This window comes from Pseudorca crassidens, chromosome 1, assembly GCF_039906515.1.
Source record: "Pseudorca crassidens isolate mPseCra1 chromosome 1, mPseCra1.hap1, whole genome shotgun sequence".
Taxonomy (NCBI): domain Eukaryota; kingdom Metazoa; phylum Chordata; class Mammalia; order Artiodactyla; family Delphinidae; genus Pseudorca; species Pseudorca crassidens.
The window spans coordinates 123,160,683-123,186,271 of record NC_090296.1 but is presented as its reverse complement, the minus strand read 5'-3'; the positions used below and the strand labels follow the sequence as shown (position 1 = coordinate 123,186,271).

The 25,589-nt window shown below is 37.1% G+C and overlaps 1 protein-coding gene across 34 annotated transcripts in view; it reads right to left on the bottom strand.

Moving 5' to 3' along the window:
• PEAK1 (pseudopodium enriched atypical kinase 1) overlaps positions 1-25,589 on the bottom strand; it is a 295,689-nt gene that overhangs the window by 239,670 nt on the left and 30,430 nt on the right. For 31 of the 34 annotated variants that reach the window (XM_067754683.1, XM_067754675.1, XM_067754731.1 and 28 more), the window contains one exon: positions 4,089-4,152. The gene's annotated coding sequence lies outside the window, so the exon portion shown is untranslated. Of the gene's footprint in view, positions 1-4,088; positions 4,153-24,767; positions 24,888-25,589 lie in introns of those variants that run through there. The other 3 variants (XM_067754665.1, XM_067754632.1, XM_067754714.1) reach the window with 1 other exon arrangement.

Sequence of the window (25,589 nt, the reverse complement as noted above, 5' to 3'; positions counted from 1 at the left end):
CCCCCTAAGATCAGGAACAAGATGAGGATGACTGCTCTCACCACTTCTATTTAACACTGTGCTGAAGGTTTTAGTCAGGGCAATTAGGTAATAAAAAGACATAAAAGGCATCCAGATTGGAAAGGAAGAAATAAAACTATCACTATTTGCAGATGACAAGATATTAAATGTAAAAAAATTCTAAGTAATAACTACTAGAACTAATAGTTGAACTAAGAGTTCAGCAAGGGTGCACGATTTAAAAATCAATTACATTTCTATACTCCAGCAATGAACAATCCAAAAACAAAAGTAAAGAAACTATGCCATTCACAATACTATGAAAAAGAGTAAAGGACTTAAGAATAAATTTGACAAAAAAAGCACAACACATACATTGAAAATTATATAACATCACTGAAAGAAATTAAAGAACACCTAAATAAATGAAGAGACCTCCAATGTTCATGGATTGGAAGGCTTACTATTGTAAAGTTTCCAAACTGATTTACAGATTCATAATACAGATCAACACAGTCTCTATCAAAATCCCAGACGGATCTTTTTATGTAGAACTTGACAAGCTGATCCTAAAATTCATATGAAAATGCAAGGGGGGACTTCCCTGGTGGTCCAGTGGTTAAGAATCCATCTTGCAATGCACGGACACCCGTTCAATCCCTGGTCTGGGAACTAAGATCCCACATGCCGTGGGGCAACTAAGCCTGCACGCCACAACTACAGAGCCCACGCGCTCTGGAGACTGTGCACCACAACTAGAGAGAAGCCCACATGTGCACTGCAATGAAGAGCCCGCGTGCCACAACTAAGACCTGACACAGCCATAAAATAAATAAATAAATATTTTAAAAAAGAAAAGAAAGAAAGAAAATGCAAGCACCAGAAGAGTCAAAACAACCTTGAATAAGAACAAACTTGGAGAATTCACACTTCGTGATTTCAAAACTTCCTACAAAACTACAGTAATCAGACAATGTGATACTAGCACAAGGAAAGATGTATAAATCAATGGAATCGAATTAAAAGTCCAGAAATAAATCCTTACATTTATGGTCAACTGATATTCTTTAAGGGTGCCAAGATAATCCAATGGCCTAGGACAACTAGATATCTGAATGCAAAAGAATGAAGCTGAGCCTCTACTTCACTCCATACATAAAAATTAACTCAAAATGAATCATAGACCTAAATTTGAGAGCTAAAACAATAAAACTTACATTTAGAAGAAAATATGAATAAATCTCCATCACGTTGGATTAGGCAATAGTTTCTTAGATAAAACACCAAAATCATAAGCAACAAAAGAAACATAGATAAAATTAAAAACTTTTGTGCTTTAAAGAATAATATTGAGAAAGTGAAAAGACAACTCACAGAATGGGAGAAAATATTTGCAAATCATATAGTTCGTAAGTGACTTGTATCCAGAATATATAAAGCACTCTTACAATAAAAGGATAACCTAATTTTTAAATGGGCAAAGGATTTGAATAGACATTTCTCAAAGTAAGATATACAAATGGCCATTAAGCGCATGAAAAGGTATTCAACATCATTAGCCACTAGGGAAATACAAATCAAAAGCACAATGAGGGCTTCCCTGGTGGCACAGTGGTTGAGAGTCCACCTGCCGATGCAGGGGACACGGGTTCGTGCCCCGGTCCTGGAAGATCCCACATGTGGCAGAGCGGCTGGGCCCATGAGCCATGGCCGCTAAGCCTGCGCGTCCGGAGCCCGTGCTCCGCAACGGGAGAGGCCACAACAGTGAGAGGCCCGCGTACGGCAAAAAAAAAAAAAAAAAAAAAAGCACAATGAGACCACTTTACATCCATTAGAATGGCTGTAATTTAAAAAAAGAAAAAAAGGAAGAGGATAATAACAAATGTTGGTGACGATATGGAGAAACAAATCCTCATACATCACTGGTGGGAATGAAAAATGATACAGTCTCTTTGGAAAAATGTTTGGCAGCTCCTCAAAATGTTAAACATGGATTTACCAAATGACCCAGCAATTCCACTCTTAGGTATGTACCCAAGAGAAATGAAAACATGTACACACAAAAACTTATACACAAATGTTCATAGCAAAATATTCATAATAACCCAAATGTAGAAACAACCTAAATGTCCACCAACTGATGAACGGATAAGCAAAATATGGTACATGCATATTGCAGAGTCCAGCTCCTGACCAAGAAATCGACGTGTGACTTTTCCAACCTGACCATAAATGACTACAAAGGCCCTGGCAGGCCTCACATAGGAAATCTGCCCTCCCCTGACCAGACTTGGCGCACAGTCAGTGCACTGCAGTCTCTGAAGAGAGTTGCAGTCAAGGACCCAGGCACCCCTGACTGACCATGCTCTTTAGCACAGCTGTATCCCTAGCCCAGGTACCTTCTTCCAGAAGTTTCTTTATATGTGGCCTGCAGCTGAGGCCTTTCTTCAGGTGCCTCTTCTGAGATCTTCTCATTAGGAAGGAAACATTAAAGACACTTTTTCTCTACTCTGACTCAGTACTTTTCCACTCCAAGTCCTTCCATCTCACCCTCCAACCAGCCCTGGGTCCATAAAACTGCAGGAACCTTTTGTTTGGGGCTCCCTCAGCAGTGAGACAACCCCCCCACTCCCGTACTGATTCACCTGAGTGAGAGGGCCTGCACTTTCTCAGGTTTAGCCTCTTGCTTATACTATCTCAGTAAGTGAATAAAGACTAGAATGTTTCTTTCATTTTGGAATGTTGTTTTTAATCAGCTACCTTGATACCTGGAAGCTCAGCGCTTACCCCTGCCCCCCAACCCACATCTCTCTCACAAGCTCAGCTAAACTCCTGACACATAAAATATAATATTATTTAGCCATAAAAAGGAATGAAGTACTGGTTCATGATGAACCATGGATGAACCTTGAAAACTTTATGCTAAATGGAAGAAATAAGTCACAAAAGACCACATACTGTACAATTCCATTTATATGAAATGTCCAGAATAGGCAGCTCTATAGAGAGAAAGTAGATTAGTAGCTGCCAGGGACTGAGTAGAGAGAGGAATGGATAGTGACTGCTAATGAGTTCTGATGTCTCTCTGAAGTGATGAAAATATTCTAGAATTAGACTGTGGTGATAGTTGCATAATGCTGTAAATACAATAAATTACATCAAATTTAAATAAATGGATGAATTTCATGGTATGTAAATTATTTCTCAGTAAAGCTGTTTTCTTAAAATGTTAGTTCCTAACATTCCTAGAGCGCTAGTGAAATGGAAAAATGGATATAAAGCAGATTATACTGCTCTGCAGGAGTCTAAAATATCGTTTGAACACTGTAAAGGTACTGAAGGATTCTGAGTCATGGACTAACATGATGACATTTATCTTTTAGAAAAAGCACCCTCGTAAGTGTGACAAGAATGGCTTAGAGAGCAGCTGGACTCAGGGTGGAAAGACCAGATGATGGACTTATAATGTTACATTTATAAAATTAAAAGATGAAGAAGATTTGAGCCAAGACATGTAAGAAAAGGGAAAGAGCTATGATACGATCTTTAGAGTGGAATGCTATCTATAGAAACCAAACACTAACATACTAAAGGATATATCCTTATTTTATAAGCACCCCCCCCCCAAACAGAGGGAACTAGAGAAAATAATCAACTCCAAGAGAACAGAGTGGTAGAAAACTCTTAATAACTGAACTATTAAAATAGTTACCAGTTGTTGTAATCTATGACTTAACTAATTGAAGGTTTGCCTTCAAGAATATCAGATTATAATGCCAATATCTTTCTCAAGTGCGTGTCAGGGAACAGCAGGGTGAACTTCAAACTTTGAGTATAAAAAACAAAGGAAAAATTCACTCAAAACTATTTTAATTGCTAGAACCAGCTTCATTTGTTTCAATCAAATGTCCTACAAAGTAAAAGTAAGCATGCTATATATGTAGCTTTATAATAAATAGTATTTGCCTCCTATTAAAACTCTCAGAGGAAAAGACATTAAATTTTTAATGCCTTAAATTTTTCAGAAACAATTATTTCTCATTATAAAATATATCTTAAAAGGCAAATGCATTTATAAAATATCTCACCTTAGGTTTTCAGACAAATCCACAAAGAAATCTCTATAGCATAACTTCCAGTTTAGGCAGATACCTGAATTGAAAAAAAGGAAAAAGACATGGTCAATATGACTAAATCTGAGTAGGGAACTTCATTTTTTCAAGAGAAGAACCCTAACTTGATCATTTACCCCCTAAAATTTTGTGCTCAAGTTGTTCTTTAGAAGCTTGTAAAATGTCAAGGATCTTAATTCTGCTAGACTTTCTATTGTCTATAATTATTTAAACATTTTGACAAATCTTGAAATATAAAACTTATCAAAACATATATTATATTAACAAGGGTGAGGGGGATCAATTCAAGAAAAATAATTTTTGTTCACCTGCTCAAGTTTTCAAAACAGAAGGCATTTTCTAAAAGTCTGCACTCCCCATAATACCACCACCATGACCTCCTATCCTCACAAAAACGACAGAATTCAAAAATATGGAAATATAAAAGTAAACCAACAGCATGTGTTTATAAAACAAGAAAAGGGAAGATTAAATAAAACAAATGGCTAATAAGTTATGAAAATTTCACCTACATTGGCAAAGGAAATCAAATTGAGATATCATCTTTCATCAATAAAATTTGAGTTGTTTTTTAAATAAGATGTTAGTTATTAGTGCTGTTCCAGTCCTCCTCCTTCCTAGACTCACAGTAGAACTGCACTTCACTGCCCTGTTTCAACTTAGTTCTGGCTACATGACTTGCTTTAACCACTAAAATGTACATAGACATGATATATTATTAGGCATAAGCTTTAGGAACCAGTACACAACTGGAAGACCTACCCACTGCTGCAGTGATTATGGAAAGAAGTAACCAGATGGAGCTCTGATCAGGATGTTCACTAAATGACTCCAAAGAGAGAGAGAAGACGCCCTGCTGATATGTGTTAGACATGTAGCACGAGCAAAAAGTAAACATTGTTGTATTAAACCACTGAGATTTTGGGGATTGTTACTATACCATAATCTACAGCTATACTGATAGCTACAAATTATAATGTAATATAATAACATAATTATAGTAATATAATGATACAATATAATGGGCATCTTTGCACATACCCCTATTGTGGTAGTGTAAATAGGTAAAGTCTTTCTGGAAAGCAATTTTGCAATATACAAGAGCTTTAAAAAGTTCAAACCCTTTGACCTAGTAACTTCTCTCTCAGAACTCTGTTCTAAATAATAAAAAATCCAAAGATTTATATCATAGCACATTTATGACTGTAAAGAACTGAAAATAAACTAAAAGTTCATGGCCCAATTCAACATTCATGACACCATCAAGAAGCTTATAATTCAAAAGAAAACATAGTTCAGGTACATACAAAAAAAGTAAAAAATAAATATCCCAAAAGGTGCAACAAACAAAATGTTATAGAAATTCCAAAGAGTAAAATGTCAAGGGAAATGTTTAGGTAAGGTTTTGGGAAAGACTTTGATAAGAAAAGGGGGCATTCCAGGAAGTAGAAATGGAATGAACAAAGGTACAAAAGGGCAATTTGTTACAGCAAGGATTCTCACCATCTTTTTGTTTCCCTAGATCTGGCTCTAGCCAAGTGATAGCATACAGAATGTCCTTAATTTCTAAAGTAACTGAGCTACCCACAATATGAAATAAGTAAAAAGAAAAACACAGATGTAATATGCTGGTTAAGGTAATCAGTATTCAAAAAGTAGACAGTCTACACCTTCTTAAGTTTTCCGATAGCCTCTGTGAACAACAAAAAAAATACAACATACCTGCAAAACCAAATGTAAATTCTGTGCATTTAAGACTGACTCTGTTATTTTCATAACATTAAGCATACCAAAAGAGCTGAAAGTTTTCACGTTTTTATTATTTTAGCTTCCTTTCTACTGAGTAATTTTATTCTATGGATAGCAAACTTTGCTATTCAGCTCACTCCATACCTAGGGCCTAGTAGATGCTATCTAAATACTTGTTGAATTAATATTGGGATTTAATATATATTTCACAGAAAATACTCCTCATTTCTAATTATTCAGAGTAATGGGAAGTAGAAAGAAAATAAGTAACATTAATTGAAAATGCTGTAAAAAATGAAGCCATAAAAGAACTTAAACCATTATTTTCAAAACGCTCCTTGAAGCAAATAATCTGTTTACCAGTAACTCAAGCCTTTATTGTAGCCTTTGTTGTTATGCTACACACATACACCATCAAGACAGTCATTTTTACTAAATATAGCTTGAGAGAAAAAAATCACATAATTTGATACCCAGAAAAATGCCAGTAGTTCACCTTTGTATTCCACACAATTCCTAGCACATAGTGGGTGCTTTCAAATCATTCATTGAGTTGAACAGTCACAGAGAAAATGTTTATTCTGCTGTCCATATGAGTTCATTATATTTCAAAGGTATGAGTCATCAACTCTGACAATAAAAGCAAAACTTACACCCCTACAAATCCTTGACATATCTCAAGAGCTCTCAGAAATGAGAAGAGATATCCATAGACATGTTCCCTAAGTTACACAAATGTAAGAAGATAAAGCGTTTTCACTGTTGCAGATTTGCTATATTTAGATGGCTCTGAATTGAATTATTCAAGCATATACAAATACAACATTGAAGGGGTCCACATACTTGCTCCTGACAGTCTGGAAACAAAAGCTGCTATTCAGATAAAAGATGATAGGCAACAGGAATCTGACAGGCCAGTAATTTACTTCCTTTTCCACACGTTTGAATTCGTAGGCCTCCACAGTTATTAAGCAAAATTAGTTTCATGATGTCAGCCAAAAAGCCTCATGGGCAACAGTTTTATGTCATTAAAAAAAAAAACTACCATCCTCAATCTGTATGAATTTGTGTTTGCTCATTAGAAGCCTCTCAGTGAATCAGCAGAGAAGTTTTCTCATTGCACTCTTGCTCTATCAATCTTTAGTATAGCCCTGAACTGTAACAAATTCCTATTCTCCCTTCTTTCCCTACACCTAAAATAATTAGATACAGTTAAAGAAACTGAATATCAAACAGTCTTGCAGTTCTTTACCAAAAATGGAGCAATTTCAAAGATACAAATGTGGTCTTAATATATATTTATTCAGCTTAAAAAATCAAAGGTCAGAGAAAGACATCTTCATCTTCCATCTCTCCTATTTGTTCATGTCTGAATCCACCATGCTCTTTCACACTCCTTTGCCTTTGCAAATGCTATTTTCCCCTCAGCTTGGTTAGAACCTCCTCCTCAAATCTGACTATGGCAAATTTCTAGTCACCATAGAAGTCTTTACTAGTTTTCCCCCAAAAGGCTCATGCAAACCTTCCCCTATGTACTGTCTATACACTTTCATTAAGTACTTCTCAAACTGGGTAGTAACTCTGACTCTACAGTCAGAGAACTGAACACCTCTTGGCAGAGCTAATATTCAGCTGGTACATACCAGTACAGCATTAAGGGTTGTGCTGAAATACTTCCGTAATATGGTCTGGCAAACAGTCACTGCCCCAAACTTCACCAGCTCTAAGGTACCTGCTGCTGATGGCCCAGTCTTCCCACCCCACCATCACCACCACCACCACGCCAACTCAACAACAAAAGCAGCAAAGCCTGATGCAGTATAAAGAATGCAGGGGTCCTTCAAGACCCTGAATCCAGTGCTATGGCCATCTTGACTGGCTGGTGTCTGTGTTGTAGTGACTGACAAATACCCTGAAAATCATTCCTGCCTCTTTGTACCCAAAGCCTAGCATATGACAGACCTTTAATGAACTGTTTTTTATCAAAATAATGAATGAATTAATACCAGCTCTACTCAATGACCCAAGGCCAATGGATATGCTGCCAAAATTATGCAGACAGTGATCAGACTGGCAAGAAAAATCCAGGTCCTTAAGTACAACACAGGAAAAGTGGTCAAGTCTGCCTATTTTCTATGTTTGTCTTCAGCCTCTGATAAAATAAATGCTTAATTTGACAATGTGGGCAAAAATCTTCAGTGTGATACTTTATAGAGCATATGATTCAAGGTTTTTTTTTTTTTTTACATTATTAAGCAAAGTTTAAAAACAAAGTTCTTATAAAAACCATACTCTCTATAAAAATACCACAGTGATCACTGAACTCTAATCAGTGTCTTGAACATGAAGACAGGTATCACTAAGGAAGAACACAAGTAATTAATTCAAATGGAGAGGAAAAGGCAAGAATAAGAAGAGTCAGTTAATTATGAATCACATGTCTAATTACAGATTCTGCCAGGGGTTTCAGATACTTCTAATTAGTTTTACTTGGTATATTAATTATAAATAGAACACCATGAGAGAATTTTCTAATCACAGGAATTTACTGAGTATGTAAAATCAGATTTTAAGTTATCATCTTTCTAATTTAATAATTAAATGTTCAATAATGCATGACAGGACTTCCCTGGTGGCGCAGTGGTTAAGAATCCGCCTGCCAATGCAGGGGACACGGGTTCGAGCCCTGGTCCGGGAAGATCCCACATGCCGTGGATCAACTAAGCCTGTGCGCCACAACTACTGAGCCTGCGCTCTGGAGCCTGCAAGCCAAAACTACTGAGTCCGCCTGCCACAACTACTGAAGCCCGCATGCCTAGAGCCCGTGCTCCGCAACAAGAGAAACCACCACAGTGAGAAGGCTGCGCACCACAACGAAGAGTAGCCCCCGCTTAACACAACTAGAGAAAGCCCGCGCACAGCAACAAAGACCCAATACAGCCAAAAATAAATAAATAAATTTATTTTTTTTAAAAAATGCATGATAATTTTTTGAAAGTCATCAGTAAAATACACAGCACATTAAAGTCAAGCTACTCAGAACACTACTAAGGTAGTGACAGAAGCTTTAAAAAATCCATAAGGTAGAAGATGTATAGCTGAAAGAAGGATGAATACGGAGCTTTAATAAGAATTTTGAACTTATAAGTGGTGATATACCGATCATTCTAGGCTACTTTCTGGTAGGAAAATCATCTTTCAGTCATCCTATAGGGAGTTTCAGAGAGTTATAAAATTTAAGTATTATAAAAATCATGATGCAAGGAAGAATAATAGCAACATTTTCTACAAGAGAAGCTTAATTATCTAATTTCACATTGTCCCATTAATTATCAATCTTTAGTAAAACAAGGCTGATCAACATACATAGCTGCTAATGAAAAATTCTAGAAGGTAACAAAATCTCAAAAAGCATCATGTAGTATTTAGAACAAATCGAGGAAAACCAGCCTGAATTTTCTTTTTGGTAGTTATTAAATTAGAAACAAGAGAAGAGAAAACAATACTATAATGATTTTAATGTTAATAAATGCTTTTAAAGTCTCACTAATCCTAATTTGAAACAACCATGTAAATTATCTTGGCTATTAGCACAACCATATGAATTTAAACAGCAACTGTATACAATGAATAGGTTAAGTAATAGTAACAGTAGCTACCACTACTGAGTAACTATATACTATACCAGATAGAATGCAAGGTGCTTTACATAGTTCAAATATCAAAAAGGTAAGAGAAAATCAATTATTAAGTAACAATTGTTTGTCCCTCAAAGACAGGCATTCCCCTACTATTACAAACAGCAAATGGATAGGTGTGTTTCTGGAAACCCTGGAACACCATGTTCACCAACCTAAGATTATCTACCTCCAATCACACGACCTTCTATGAGGGACTTATGCCTTAGGTAACTTTAGATTGAAGGATGTTTGCCAAGGGAAAAAAAGTTTTATTTAGACAATACAAATTAATAATACGATTTGTTTTATTAGGTCAGACTCAATTCCCCAGCACATCCCAAGCTTTCCTCTCCCCATTCACAGAGAATATTACAGAGATTCTAAGGAACTCAAAAAGACCAATAAATAAATAAATAAATTTTAAAATGGTAGTATGGATTTTTTAATTAAGGGAATAACATGATGAAAATCGTGTTTTAAGAAGATTAGGGTAAGCGGGGGATAAATTGGGAGGTTGGGAATGACAATATACACACTACTACATATAAAATAGATAACTAATAAGGACCTACTGTATAGCACAAGGAACTCTACTCAATACTCTGTAATGGCCTATATGGGGAAAGAATTTAAAAAAGAGTGGATATATGTAGATATGTAACTTTGCTGTATACCTGAAACTAACACAACATTGTAAATCAACTATACTCCAACAACAATTTTTTAAAAAAGAAGATTAATAACATGACAAAACAATCTGGGACTGCAGCTGGGAGATAATGGAAGCAAGTAGACCAACCCAACATGAGATGATAACTGGTCCATTCGGAATAAGACAATGGCTGATGGAATAGTAAAGAAGAGCTGAACCTGACATTACCAACAACTTTCACCTTTCTATTACAAGTTCAGTTCATCCTGGGAATAAGGTAGATGCAAATTATTATTTTCTTAATTTGTCTGATAGAAGAAAGGGAACTTTAAGAGTTCACTTGTGAGGTCTTAAGGTCTTCATTTTCTACCCAGGTTACAGAGCGCCTGAAATTCAACCACCAGGAAATCATCCTTCTCAATTACAACGTCCTACTGTCCTGGAATTTTCTGCCAAAATACCCTAGAAAGAATAATTTCAGAAGTACTCATTTAACCATTATTGATGGAAATTAGCTTGCTTGCCTGCCTTCTCCATGAGCACCCACCTCCATCCCCACCCCCATCTTCATAAACAGGACCAGGGCAGAAACAAGGGTCCAAGAACCTAATTTTATCTGACCTGGATGTGAGACTAAAAGAGACTAGATGCTCTGCCAAAATTAGTAATGAAATCAGAATCAGAGCCAAGAGCTTTAAACTCCTAATCTCAGAGCTTTAAGATAACTCATATTTTCTCTGCCATTGGATATAATAAAAATTTTTTAAAACTTCTTAATGTAATAATAACAAAAAAAAAAAATCACAGAGCTTTCAAACTAGACTCCATCCTCCTTTGTTGTTGTTGTTTTAACACATTAGTGGGGCAAGAGCAGTAATAAACACAGCTAAGGGCTTCCCTGGTGGCGCAGTGGTTGAGAGTCCGCCTGCTGATGCAAGGTACACAGGTTCGTGCCCCGGTCTGGGAAGATCCCACATGCCGCAGAGCAGCTGGGCCCATAAGCCGTGGCCGTTGAGCCTGCGCATCCGGAGCCTGTGCTCCGCAACGAAAGAGGCCACAACAGTGAGAGGCCCACATACCGCAAAAAATAAAAAATAAACACAGCTAATAAATCAAAGAGGATATGAATCTAAGTTTCCTTCAGGGACTCCCTGCCACAGTCAAGGCAAAGTTCAGATGCTATAGCCTGGTAAATAAGGTCCTTAGTATTTAAAACCCAGCAATCCTTTTCAACCTCATCCTTCACCACACCACTTTCCACTTCCTCATTTATCACCATATCTACTGAATGAATACAGATGCCCAGTGTTCAATGTCTTCTCATACCTCCATGCCTTAGCTCATTCCACTTTTCTTCATAGAACACTCTTTTCCCCTGCTGGCATGGCTACACTGAGCTCCTGCTCTCTCTTAGAAATAATTTCTTGACAGGCCTCCTTTTGGACCCTGAAACACATTCCTCCACTAACCCACACCAAGTCTGAAATAGGCTCCCTCCTTTATGCACATCTCTACCAAACTTCTCAGAGGGTATTTCAATTCCCAAACTAGTGAATTAGTTTTGTACATTATAGGTACTAAAATAATCATTAGTTCCCAGTGCTGTGTTCTTTCTACATAACAGTATTCAATCTACTCCATCATGATGTACATCTGAGGTTTCTTCCCCTTCTTTTTGTATTTTGGTTTGCTGTCTAAGAATCCTCAGTATATTTCCTATTAACTCGACAGGTTTAAGCACATTTAGAATGTGGTTATTAGCTTCTTAAAAGAGAATCCAACTGAAATTAAATACAAATGGAAGTTTTTCCATTATAAGGCTTGATGGGTCAATCTGACCAAAAAAGGAACTTTTATGAATATTCATAATCTTGCTAAAAAAAACTTCACTTAAAATGTTCTCTGGGGCTTCCCTGGTGGTGCAGTGGTTGAGAGTCCACCTGCCAATGCAGGGGACACAGGTTTGTGCCCCAGTCCGGGAAGATTCCACATGCCATGGAGCGGCTAGGCCCGTGAGCCATGGCCGCTGAGCCTGTGCGTCCAGAGCCTTTGCTCCACAACAGGAGAGGCCACAGCAGTGAGAGGCCCGCGTACGGGAAAAAAAAAAAAAAAAAAAACAAAACAAAAAAAAACGTTCTCTGTATCTACTTGGAAAATGTATTCATACAACAGCTTCTGAATGATCAAAAAGGTGAAATATCAAACCAGTTTATGTCATTATTTTAAATAGAGGATGGTATCCACACTGCAATAGGAAATATCTGCCTTCAGAAAAAACATCAGAGTTAAAACTTGCAACATCCATGTTCCCTTGATCTTTTTAGGTAGGATAATTGTTAAAGGATACATCAAAATCTGACAACCACACTCCTCAGAACCCTGTTCAAAACTTTCCTACTAGGGTACCAAAATGTTCATTGCAGCTCTATTTACAATAGCCAGGACATTGGAGCAACCTAAGTGTCCATCAACAGAGGAATGGATAAAGAAGATGTGGTACATATATACAACGGAATATTACTCAGCCATAAAAAGGAATGAAATTGAGTTATTTGTAGTGAGGTGGATGGACCCAGAGTCTGTCATACAGAGTGAAGTAAGTCAGAAAGAGAAAAACAAATACCATATGCTAACACATATATATGGAATCTAAAAAAAAAATGGTCATGAAGAACCTAGGGGCAAGATGAGAATAAAGATGCAGACGTAGAGAGAATGGACTTGAGGATATGGGGAGGGGGGATGATAAGCTGGGACAAAGTGAGAGAGTTGCATGGACATATATACACTACCAAATGTAAAATAGATAGCTAGCGGGAAGCAGCCGCATAGCACGGGGAGATCAGCTCCGTGCTTTGTGACCACCTAGAGGGGTGGGATAGAGAGGGTGGGAGGGAGGGAGATGCAAGAGGGAAGAGATATGGGGACATATGTATATGTATAACTGATTCACTTTGTTATAAAGCAGAAACTAACACACCATTGTAAAGCAATTATACTCCAATAAAGATGTTTAAAAAAAAAAAAAAAAAAACTTTCCTACTAGGGATTCAGACTAGGGCTCCATGACACCCCAATGCCACTACTGTAAAACAAACAAATAGCAGCTTCAAACAAAACACCATCCAAAACTACACCCAGCTATAGCCTGAAATTGGTGACAAACCCCAAGTCTGTTGCAACCCCATATTCAAAACAGTTTCTATAATAATACTACGTTGAGAGCTTTTACCAAATCAATGGTTCTAACAAAAGCACAAAATGTAATCTAAGATAAAATACTCATATGGGTGTTACTTTGCTTTTCAGAATGACTTTGGTTAATCTATTTAACCTATTCTGTCTACACATTAAGGTCTAAAATGTAGTACTTGTAAAGTTACTATTTTAAAATGTTTTCTAAGCCATTTGGCACACCTTAAGTCCATTACTCTTGTTCTAAAACAGAATTACTACTCACTGAAGGGAACATACTTAGAATTAAACTTTTTAAAATACAGATCACAAATAAGAATATTAGTCAACTTGAATCAGAAGGTTAAAATCTAACAAAATGATTTATTACCATACCTCAAAAATAAAGATATGTTACTGAACTCATTCTAATTGTAATAAGATGGAATTTCCTTTATTTACTTGAGGGGGATATAGAATGTAGAAAATAAACTAGGTACTCTAAAGATCAGAGTGAAAGAAAATACAACCTAACTCGATGTGAAATTTAGTACCAAACATCCCCCCCCACACACACACACAAAACAAGCTCGCAAAGTATTATATTTTTGCCCTCTCCTTCACTTTTCCCTGCTGCCAGTTGCCTGTTTCAGATGTTCTCGTGCAGAGGAAATAGCAACAATGCCATTTTCCTTCCAAATGCAATCAGGTTTTGGCAAACTTAAGTCAGTATGTCAGTTAAAAATAGAAACTCAACTCAAAATGTGTTTGGCAAATATCTACTTAAGTATTGAGTAGTTCTCCTCTCTTGAATGGTATTGAATTTTCCACTTATCATTTTTAAATGTACAAATAAAACTAAAAACCTGCACATGTAGCTGACCAAGTAATAGCTTCCAAATTAATAATACATTATGCAAGACTCTTTTATAAGCATTCACTAAGAGCAAAATTATGCCATTTTGGAAAGAGAATTCCTGTGAGATTGGTCCTTAGTAGCCATGATATTTCAAAACACTGCTTTTGTTTTTATATAAACACTATTGTGACTCCTTTATAAGTTGGCAGGCAACTTTGCCAGAAGCTCAAACAACTGTTTTCATCAAATAAGTGTCTTCACTGGACCCTCCACCAGATCCATTCAAGAGTATTAAAACAGGTCTACATAAATAAAGTTTTATTGAAACATAGTCACACCCATATGGTTATGTTTTGCTATGGTTACTTGTGCTCTACAAAGGCAGAGTTGAGTAGAGACAACATGAGTTGTGACAGAGATCATATGGCCTACAAAACCTAAAATATTTACTCTCTAGCCCTTTACAGAAAAAAATCACCTATACCAGAACTTTTTCAAAATAAACTGGATAAAATTATCTCACCATTAACTCCACTGTTCACCTGTCTATGAAATGAAAGTGACAGAGTACTTACAGAATTTCTTAAATGCAATTCACTCTTTAATATTTATATTACTAGGAACCCATGTATAAGATACTGTTCTGAAATACTGAACAAAGACTCAGCAACTCAGATGAAGCTAAAATCTTCTCAGACTCAAAATGCAAAATGTCTACACCCAGCACCATCCTAATTACTATTACTCAGCATTAAGTATGGTATTGTCATAGGAGGTTCAGTAATGACAGAAGCCTATTTGTGTGCCATTATTTCTGTTAAAGGATTTTCAAGGGACAAAAAACAAAACTGGCTATAGGTAGTTAAAACAAATGCAGTTTAAAGTTTTGTAAATACAGAATAATAGGTGTTAAATTTTCAATGAGGCTGTTTCACTGTAAAGCCATTTTTAAGTTTTCAAATGAAAAATCCAAGATCTAAACCCCAGATTAAAATGTCAGATACCTAGATATTCAAAAAATATCGGTGACGGGCTTCCCTGGTGGCACAGTGGTTGAGAGTCCGCCTGCCGATGCAGGGGACACGGGTTCGTGCCCCGGTCCGGGAAGATCCCACACGCCGCAGAGAAGCTGGGCCCGTGAGCCATGGCCGTTGAACCTGCGCGTCCGGGGCCTGCGCTCCGCAATGGGAGAGGCCACAACAGTGAGAAGCCCGCGTACCGCAAAAAAAAAAAAAAAAAATCTGATGAATATGGGGCTTCCCTGGTGGTGCAGTGGTTGAGAGTCCGCCTGCCGATGCAGGGCACATGGGTTCGTGCCCTGGTCCGGGAAGATACCACATGCCGCGGAGCGGCTGGGCCCGTGAGCCATGGCCGCTGAGCCTGCGCGTCCGGAGCTTGTGCTCCGCAACGGGAGAGGCCACAACAGTGAGAGGCCCAAGTACAGCAAAAAAAAAAAAATCTGATGAATAAAGAGAGGGTTATATGGATGGTCAGGTTATTACCTTCACTGCAATTATTTTTGTATGTTACAATTTTCACTCTCCTCAGTTAAGGATAGACCTAGCAAAGGAGTCTTTTCTAATCCAGCCCAGATACTCCCCAAGACCATTGTCAAGCAAAGCCTATATGGGACTGGGTGCTGATACTGCCTCAGTCTGCAGAGGACATGGAAAAAAAGAAAAAAAAACATTGTAGGAAAACAATTCACAGAAAACCCTGAGGCCTGAAAGACACATCATTTTTTCCTGGTGATAAAAGAGGCATTCAGATGCTATCTGGGCCTTTGGTCTCACCAATTGTCTCCTTAAGTCAAAGCCCAGCGAGTAATTAACAGCATTTAGAATTTCCAAGACTGGGCTTAGAGCAGTATATATAAATAAGGAAGGAGCCTGGGTTTTGGAATGAGTCAGAAAGACCTACTAGTTTCATGACTCTAGCATCTATTTCCTATGTGATGCAAGTTATTTAACCTCTCTGAGCCTCTGTCTCTTTATGAGAATAATGATGGTACTACTTTCATAGGATTATTATGATGATTAAAGGAGATATCGTAGGAGCACCTGAACCCTGGAATGTAAAAATAATTAATACACAGTAGCACCTAAGTATGTATAGAATCATAGGCCAGGCATATATTCATTCCTCAGCAAACCTATTAGGTAGGTACTGTCACTAAAACTTGCTCAAAGTCACAAAATGAGCAAGGGGCAGAGCCAGATGTGGGGCAGAGCCAGATGTGGGTCAGGAAGTACAGCTCCAGTGTCCATGCTCTTAACTATACCTCATTATACATACTGCAGTTATTATTAGAATGAGCATCCCAGATATTCGTAAGAATGGCTCTATGTAAAACAAAGTGTTTGAAGCCCTTCTACGTCAACATTTGAATTATAATAGATTTCTAGTTTGGGAATAATCCTGCTCTTGCTAAAATGCTGTTGGTAGCACAAAGCTAATACTATGGTCAAAGCTCAGTATCTGTTTAGGTCATGTAACTTCAAACAGACAAAAAAAATTTCCAAAACTCCAGAACATTTAGGCTGGCTTTGAGAGACCATAAAAGGCTATGGAACAAACACTTCCTCTCCAAGAAAACACTTCAAAAGTGACTTGAGTGGCACCACAAAAATCAGAGACTCAGAGCTGGAAAGGTCCTCAGTTTAATTCTTATACTACAGAGTGGAAATCGAAGCCAAGAGAGAAGTATGGCTTCCTTCATGTCCTACAGCTAGTCATCCATCATGTCAGACAACTTTTCCACTACACCACTCTGTCTAGATTCCTCCTGAACTGCAAACTCAGTGCCTCATTAATGTAATACCTCAACTGAAAAGTCATGTATAGTTTGTTGCACAACATAAATACACTGGAAATCAGTGATGGGGAAGGAGTCTTTTACCAACAATCTTTAAACAATCTATCTGAACAAGACATAGTCAACTGTTGACTCTGAATAAACTGCAGACATATATTAGTACACATTCCTAATGTCCTTCTGACTGTTGCTGTGTTCTCAACATATACCAAGCCTCCAACAAAAATTATCTCCTTTTTAGTATTCCCAACAAGAAAATTGCCATTAAGGCCCAATTACTGCCATTAAGGCCCAAAGATTCCTGGTAATCTTTTCTACAAAAACACTGCCCCCTTAAATTAATAAATTATAAAACTCATTCTTCTTGAAAACAAAATACATCAACACTTTTAAAATAAAATGATCATATACTTTACCAACCTCTCAGATAACCCAGGTGTAAACATAATTAGCTGGCTCCAAAAATAATTTTGTAAGGTTCCCTCATAGTAAGCTGCACATATTTGTCTTCAAACATATCTTACCTTTGGTTTAAGGTAAAACAGATGAATTTGTTGTTCAAATTCAAAACAATCACATAGGGAAAGTGATTTTATTACTGTTAACAGCTGATGTTTTCAACTCCTCTTATGCCACCCCTGACTAACGCCAATGCCTATGGAGACGTCTCCTCCTTTAGCAGAACTGAAACTTACAGTTCCGATAGGGAGCTAACTCTTCAGTGACATACTCTAACCGCAAAACTAAGGTGAAATAACTAAAGCAAAAAAAGAAAGGCACTATCCAGAAAGATGTCTTGCAAAAATTACTTGGAGAGCCTTATGGGAATTCTTGAAAAACAAGAAACAACTATCTTTTCCTCTATAGAGAAAAAAGGAAAAAATTCAACTAGTAGTGATGAACAGAAAGGGACAAACAATACATTCCAAAGGAAGAACTACAAGACTTCGCAAGATACCAAGATGAGGAGTTGATGAATCAAAAGTGACCTCAGTATTTTTGTGTCTGGGCAGCCATATAGATGAGAACCTCCCTGACAAACTCAGAAGCCAGAAAAGAGCTTGTTAATGGGGAAGGGAGGTCAGGCCATTTATCCCCTGTAAGTGAATGTTAGCAAGTGGGTATATTTCGTACATCTTAAGTATGTGCAGCTGGATATAGGTAAGTTGAAGATGCATAATTTGAACATCTTGCTGGGGTTTAAACACATGAAAATGTTAAATAAGGAAGGTGGGCCTCTTAGGTAAAAGCTAAAGCCTCAGAGTGACAGATATGATGTGCTTAATATACAGGTAATGAAATGCACTTCTGAACCCTTAGTGTATTACAAATACCTCCTCAGAGTTGCAGTAGTTACTCAGCGTTTACCTCCTTGGCCCCTGCTTAAAACAAATTCCAAATAAAAAACAGAAGGCCTCACAATGGAATGTCATTTCTAGAAAGATGTAATTTAACACTATGGCAACAAACTCCAGAATGCTTATCTGAATCTTCTCTCCCTGAATCAAAGAATGTTTGTAATTAGCCTTCTCTGAACCATATCTACATTAAACCCCCACTTAGCCCATATATCTTTATCTCGATACACCTTAGCTAGATCACTTTTCTATTAAATATACATAACATTTCTATTTATACATTTTCCTTTCCACTGATATTATTTTCACCCTCTGCTCTAGATATATTTTTAACTTTTAATTCTGAATCTCCAAGTTAAAATGTGACAACTATCAAAAAAAAAAATCCTCTATCATACAGGACAACTGCCTTGTAAGAATTGTTTCAATTCCAGAAGCGCTTCAATGATATTTTCAGCTTCCTTTTATAGTTGATCCACAATATCAACTTAACCTTCTTCACACTTTCTTTCCACCTATTTACTTTCTTTTACCTATTCTCTTTATTTAGTCATACCATTTATAAGTTTCTCTAGGAAAAATTTTGACCCTAACTTTTGGGATTCAACTTTCTAATTTTGGACGAAAAAAAAAAAAAAATCTGTGGAGTGAATCAACTCTGTCTCTCTAAACAGCTGTGCAATCTTAGACAAATTGTTTAACCTTTCTGAGCCTCCATTTTCTCATTTGTAAATGGGAGATGATACCACCCATCATGCAGGGATGTTTTTCAAATTAAAGGAAAAGAAATGTAACAAATCTAGGATGATAAGTGGTAAAAAGTATTTAATAAACTGGTGGTTATACATAAAAAATTTGTGTGTTATTATCAAAGTAATTATCTCATAGGCCATTACAGAACTTTCCTACCAAAAGCACTGCATGTACTTCCTAATTCTGGCCTCACTTCAAGGACAAAATACAAATTACATTGCTGCAATTTTAATGGAGAAGCCATCAAAGGGAGTGTGTAATGGAAATCTGGGCTACAACATTTGGGTAGAAAGAAGCTGGAATACAGGACCAGGAAAGCCGACTCTCAGGGTTTACTGTGTTCCACAATTCCTATATGTACACCCTTGAAGGCAGTAAAATCTTGACTGCAAAAGAAAGGTTACAGTACATGTCAAGCAGAGAGTAGCTACATTTCATTTAGTTTCCCAATTCCAAGCAGAAATGAGGATTAGTGCGAGTTTGCCTTTCACTGCTGATTTAAAACATGGAAAAACAATGACCACAGTGATGATGCTGACAGATATATTAACTCTGCAACTAATATTTGAGACTTACTACATGCCAGTATGCACACTATGCTGTGTTTTGTATTCATCATTAACTCTCACAACAATGCTATGACGTGGATACTTTTATCCTGTTTAACAAACAAAAGAAACAAAAAGACCCTGAAGCTTAGCAGAGCTGGGATTCAAACCCAGGTAACAGTAAAAATTTAATAACACAAGTTATGTGCTGACAGTAAGATACCTAATATTTCAGCAGTCAGAGCTATTTGGGTATCTGTGTGGGAAGCAGAGCATCGTATTCACTCAACTGTATAAGCAAAAGCAGGGGAGAGGTAGAAAAAAGGGTTACATCCCACAGTAGCAATTCTGGAACTTTCAAATATTAAAAATCATGACACTGTCAAATTGAGCATGGCCTGCTATGGGGATAATTAGAGCCCCCCAGATCAAAGGTTCTCTACTGTTTTCCACCTTACACATGCTGATGGATGAGGGCATTAGAAGCTGATGCTATGTGCCATCATATGCTCAAAAGACCTCCATGAGCCTCCACACGCCTCCACACACCTCCTGTGTGAGATTCTCAGAACATCACCTGCACCTCTTTGCCTTCTCACCCTTTTCAGGAAAGCACATTAGAGTGAAAATGAGTTAAAATAGGTATGAATTTTCTCTGCATCAAATAAGTAAATATTAATATTTATTGAACAGTAGTACTATATACCAGGCATGTTCTAAGCCCTTTGCCTATATTAATCCTCAAATGACATTATATATTAGGTACTATTTTATTCCCATTTTACAGATGAGGTAACTGAGATGCAAAATAAGTAACTTGCTGAAGATCACACATAAGAAAAATGACAGTGCCAAGATTCAACAAGGAGGTCTGGTTGCAGATCCTCAGCTCTTAAACACAAAAATAAACTGCATCTCAGCTTTACTCGGACATAACCTAGTGGACAGGTACCCTGGGAAATTCCAGAAACTCTCTGCACCATGCCACAACTGAAAAAATAAGAACTTCTGCCTCTGTGGATAGACCCAAAAGGCTGGTCTCTAAAATCTTGCACAAGGATTTTAGTTTAAAAGGACCTCAGATCCCAAACCCAAGGGCCAGAAGAAGACTTCATTTAGCACCTCTCCTCTTATCCCTGGGTAAACCGAGCAACAGGAATTTTCTTAGTAGCCCAGCAAATGATACTGGTTATGAGACAGTCCAGCCCCATCATGCTATTGCTGGACTATAAGGAATCAACAAAGCTTCACATAAAGAATAGGAACACAACCCCTTGCTCTGAAAAGATCTATGCATTAAAGATTCATTCAGTCTTCTGGGTAGGGTTGTTCACATACTGTCCAGGCACTATGTTAAGTGCTGGAATATAGAGGTCCTACACTCATGGAGCTTCTATTCTAGTGTCACAGAAAAATGGGTCTATATGGACCCTATATTTGGAGTCCCTATAAAGGTCAACTCCAAATATAAGAGGAAAGGGTGCTGGCACCATCCTGAATTCAGGGTGGAAAAAAGATGTGAGGAAACGGGGCTCTATTACTCTGAATGGCATGAATGCTGGAATATTTTCAACTACAACTTGGAACACCAGACCAAACTACTGCACTGCTGCCAAAGCTGCTGCCAACTTGAAATGAAAAGCAATATAGTTGGATGGCACTGTTTCTACCTCAGGCTGAGATTAACAGTGCCCACCTGCAAGTACCTGAAGGGAGAAAGGGAAAAGACAAAGACATAGAAGCTTGGATTGTTTTTCTCTTTTTAGAACCTCCTCCCAAAATAGGGAAAAGAAATCACTAGCAGAGGATCCTAAATTCTGCCCTATCTTGACAATGTTAATATCAGTGTTCAAACTAATAACAGGAAAAAGGATAACAAACAACATCAAAGAAATGATAATGGGAGACAAGTTCTTTTTCCAATAGCAGGTGGAAGCTGAGGCCAGACATGGCTTATAGTCTTTTCTCTGACAGAGCAGTTCATACACAAGAAATTGAAAGAGGGAGGCGAGAACACCACATACATACTAAAAACTGGTTATTCACCTGTAGGTTCTCCTTAAGTAATAATGCCAGAATGTAAAACATGATGAAGTGTTAGAGATACTTTAAACTCCAGGCCTACAGACTGTCTCAATCTCAGAATGGCCAAACTGACACCAAATCACAAAATTCTAGTTCAGCATATACCCCTACAATTGCACTTTGTATTCCCCTCTGGGCACTGAGATGCAGGAAGGCCAAGAAGGTACTTCATTCATTTTTTTGAACCCCAGCATCTACCATCAACCCTGTTACAAGGCAGGCACTCAAAAAGTGCTTCTTTCCAAGCTGAACTAAAAACAGCAATCATCCTCAATTGGGAAATAATTAAAATAGGAACCACTGGTGGGAGACACACCAAAAACTTCTCATCGTGATTGTTCATTTTGAATGGTTTGGCCAAAGTTTACCTAAGTAAATGTAACTTAGGTAGTAACTTAGATATGCTAATCCACCTGAAAAAAAGAGAAACAGTACTTATAAAAGAAAATAAAGCATAGCAGGAGAGCAAAATAACTCAAATTTCTGATAATTTATCAAACAGCTTAGGTGCTCAGCATGATAGATGTGTTAATACCAATGCAATTCAAGGCCAATCTCTGCAGCCTTAACTGCTGGGTTATTTTCAGCTCATGGCTCAAAGACTGACATGCTTCATATATATGGCATTTATGCACTCATTCACTCATTCATACATCTTCCTGTCTTTGTCACACTAGGCACAATGGGAGGTGCAGGGGATCTAACATTGAACAGGAAAATACAGGGCTCCTACCTTCATGGATGGGCTTTCTTTCTGGTCACATTCATCAAAGAAGATCTATATAGCTTAAATATAAGCTGCTTTTATCCATTCTGTCTCACTGCAGAAAAACCGTAATGATTTTTGTTCTCCCCAACTCCAAGTGGAAACCCAGTGATGCAAGTGCAACTCAGTTTCAACTGCATTAAATCATATACCTAGATACCTAGGACAGTATGACACACTCCAGGCATTTTAAAAAGAAGTTGAAGTAATCCAACTATGGATTAACCAATTTTTGCTTCCTCCCACAGTTCTGATAAAAAACTTAATGTGTTCTGCCTACTTAGAGAACAAAATTAAAGAAACCAAATGGTTTTCACCATTTCCAGATTAAAAGCTCTAAGCTTGCGCACAATGGGTCTATTTCAAGAGCATCGTTTTTAATTTTTCAAAAGATGTAATAAACTTAAACGATAATAACTATGCTAAGGAATACTATGTAGCAGTTAAAGAATGACTCAGAACTATATGTAGTGACATGAAAAGATATTCTATATTGGCATAGAGGATAAAATGCACAACAATATATGCAACATGTTAAAAATATAGAGACAAAGTAAAACTGCACACACACATACACATGCACACAGAATAAAAGATCTGGAAAGATATCAAGCTGACTGCAGTGATTACCCCTGGGACGCAAATAAAGAAAGGGAGAGATATGCAGGAGGAATTTGGCTCCTTTTTCTATATATTGCAGTTATCATTTGATTTCTTCTGAGATATTATTCATCTATTACTTGTTTAATTTAAAAAAATTTTTAAACTGTCTCTAAAACCAGATAAACATCCAAAATTATTTGGTCCTTAACATTCCTACAGAAAGAAACAATCTTGTTTGAATAGTCAGAATAAATGACATAGCATTTTTTAATATAATTTTTATTTTCTGTTGGAATATAGTTGATTTACAATGTTGTATTAGTTTCAGGTGTACAGCAAAGTGATTTAGTTATACATATATCTATTCTTTTCCCATATAGGTTATTACAGCATATTGAGTAGAGTTTACTGTGCTATACACTAGGTCCTTGTTGATTATATAATAGTGCATGTATGTTAATCCTAACCTCCTAATTTATCCCTCCCCCCACCTTTCCTCTTTGGTAACTATAAGTTTGTTTTCTAAGTCTGTGAGTCTGTTTCTGTTTTGTAAATAAGTTCATTTGTATCACTTTTTAGATTTCACATATAAGTGATATCATATTTGTCTTTCTCTGCCTGACATACTTCACTTAGTATGATAATCTCTAGGTCCATCCATGTTGCTGCAAATGGCATTATTTCATTCTTTTTTATGGCTGAGTAATATTCCATTACATCTTCTTTATCCATTCATCTGTCGATGGACATTTAGGTTGCTTCCATGTCTTGGCTATTGTAAATAGTGCTGCAATGAACATTGGGGTGCGTGTATCTTTTCCAAGTATGGTTTTCTACAGATATATGCCCAGGAGTGGGATTGCTGCATCATATGGAAGCTCTATTTTCAGTTTTTTAAGGAACCACTATACTGTTCTCCATAGTGGCTGTACCAATTTACATTCCCACCAACAGCATAGGAGGGTTCCCTTTTCTCCTCACCTTCTCTAGCATTTATTGTTTACAGACTTTTTTTCTTGGCCACACTGTGCAGCATGCAGGATCTTAGTTCCCCAACCAGGGATCAAACCCGCACCCCCTGCAGTGAAAGCACAGAAACTTAACCACTGGACTGCCAGGGAAGTCCCTGTAGACTTTTTAATCGTAGCCATTCTGACTGGTGTGAGGTGATGTCTCATTGTAGTTTTGATTTGCATTTCTCTAGTAATTAGCAATTCTGAGCATCTTTTCATGTGCTTCTTGGTCAACTGTATGTCTTCTTTGGAGAAATGTGACATAGCATTTAGACCCAACGAAACACATTATACAATAAATGGCAGGAACTTGGAAAAATTAAACTCTAAAAGGAGTAGGTCAGAGAAAGAAATCCTATACTACTTTCAAAATACATACTCTAAGCTACTGGAACTAGGTTAGATACTATAAAAACTGCTTTCAGATATACCCTGTAACTCATTTATTATAAATGTGCTTTACAGATTAACAGTTCACAATATCCTAAACTGAAAACTACTATCTCCAAAATAATCATCTTATAAAGATGAGCACCTCTTTTTTCTTCCCTAGAGAAAAGTTTTGCTATATATACATACCATTTCTTTTCCTCTGAATAGTTCAATTTGCTGGCAATTCAAGCAGTGGTTCAACTATAGCACTCAACCTTAAGAATATATTGTCTTCTTATTCTCTCAATATCTTCCCAGAAATGATATCTAAGAACCAGCAATTGAAAAATGAATCAACAACTGACAGTCAATCTGCTCAAGTCATAATATAACTGTTAAGGGTATGAAAAGTACTCGTGACTAAAATCATGTTCCTTTTCTTCTGCTTCTTTAAAAACTCAACACAAAAGTTGTAGCTCATGGCTCAACTACATTCCCAAATCAGCTAGGAATATTATTTTTTTTATTTTTCACAGATTATTACTCATTTGAACTCATCAGTCAGACATTAACATCAAAGAACCAAAACTTAATGCAGAGCATATTGTCAAATGCATGAGCTACAATTTGGTATATATTAAATGTGCCGGTTTACTGTTCTTGGGAGCTTTTGCTGATTTGGATTCAAATTTTTAAGGGCCTAATAAAAAAATTATTCAGAACTAGATTACAATCAGCAGTTATGAAGTTAACTTCTTGTTTTAACCAATTATTATTAGCATTTTCTAAGCAAAGAATGAGCAGATGCAAGATACATAAGAAACAAAATTAAAGAAAAAGGACAAGATTTCAATTCTCTTGCCCTTATGCCTGAGCACAGTACCAAACAGTAAAATTCAGAATGGAATAGAAATAAGCAGAGAATTTTTCATAACAGAATTGCCTAAAAAATGCATATCTAGCCATCAGGAGGAAAGATCAACAAGGGAAGAAAAGGAGCTAGTTCCCTTTTCCCTGCTTGAACTAAGG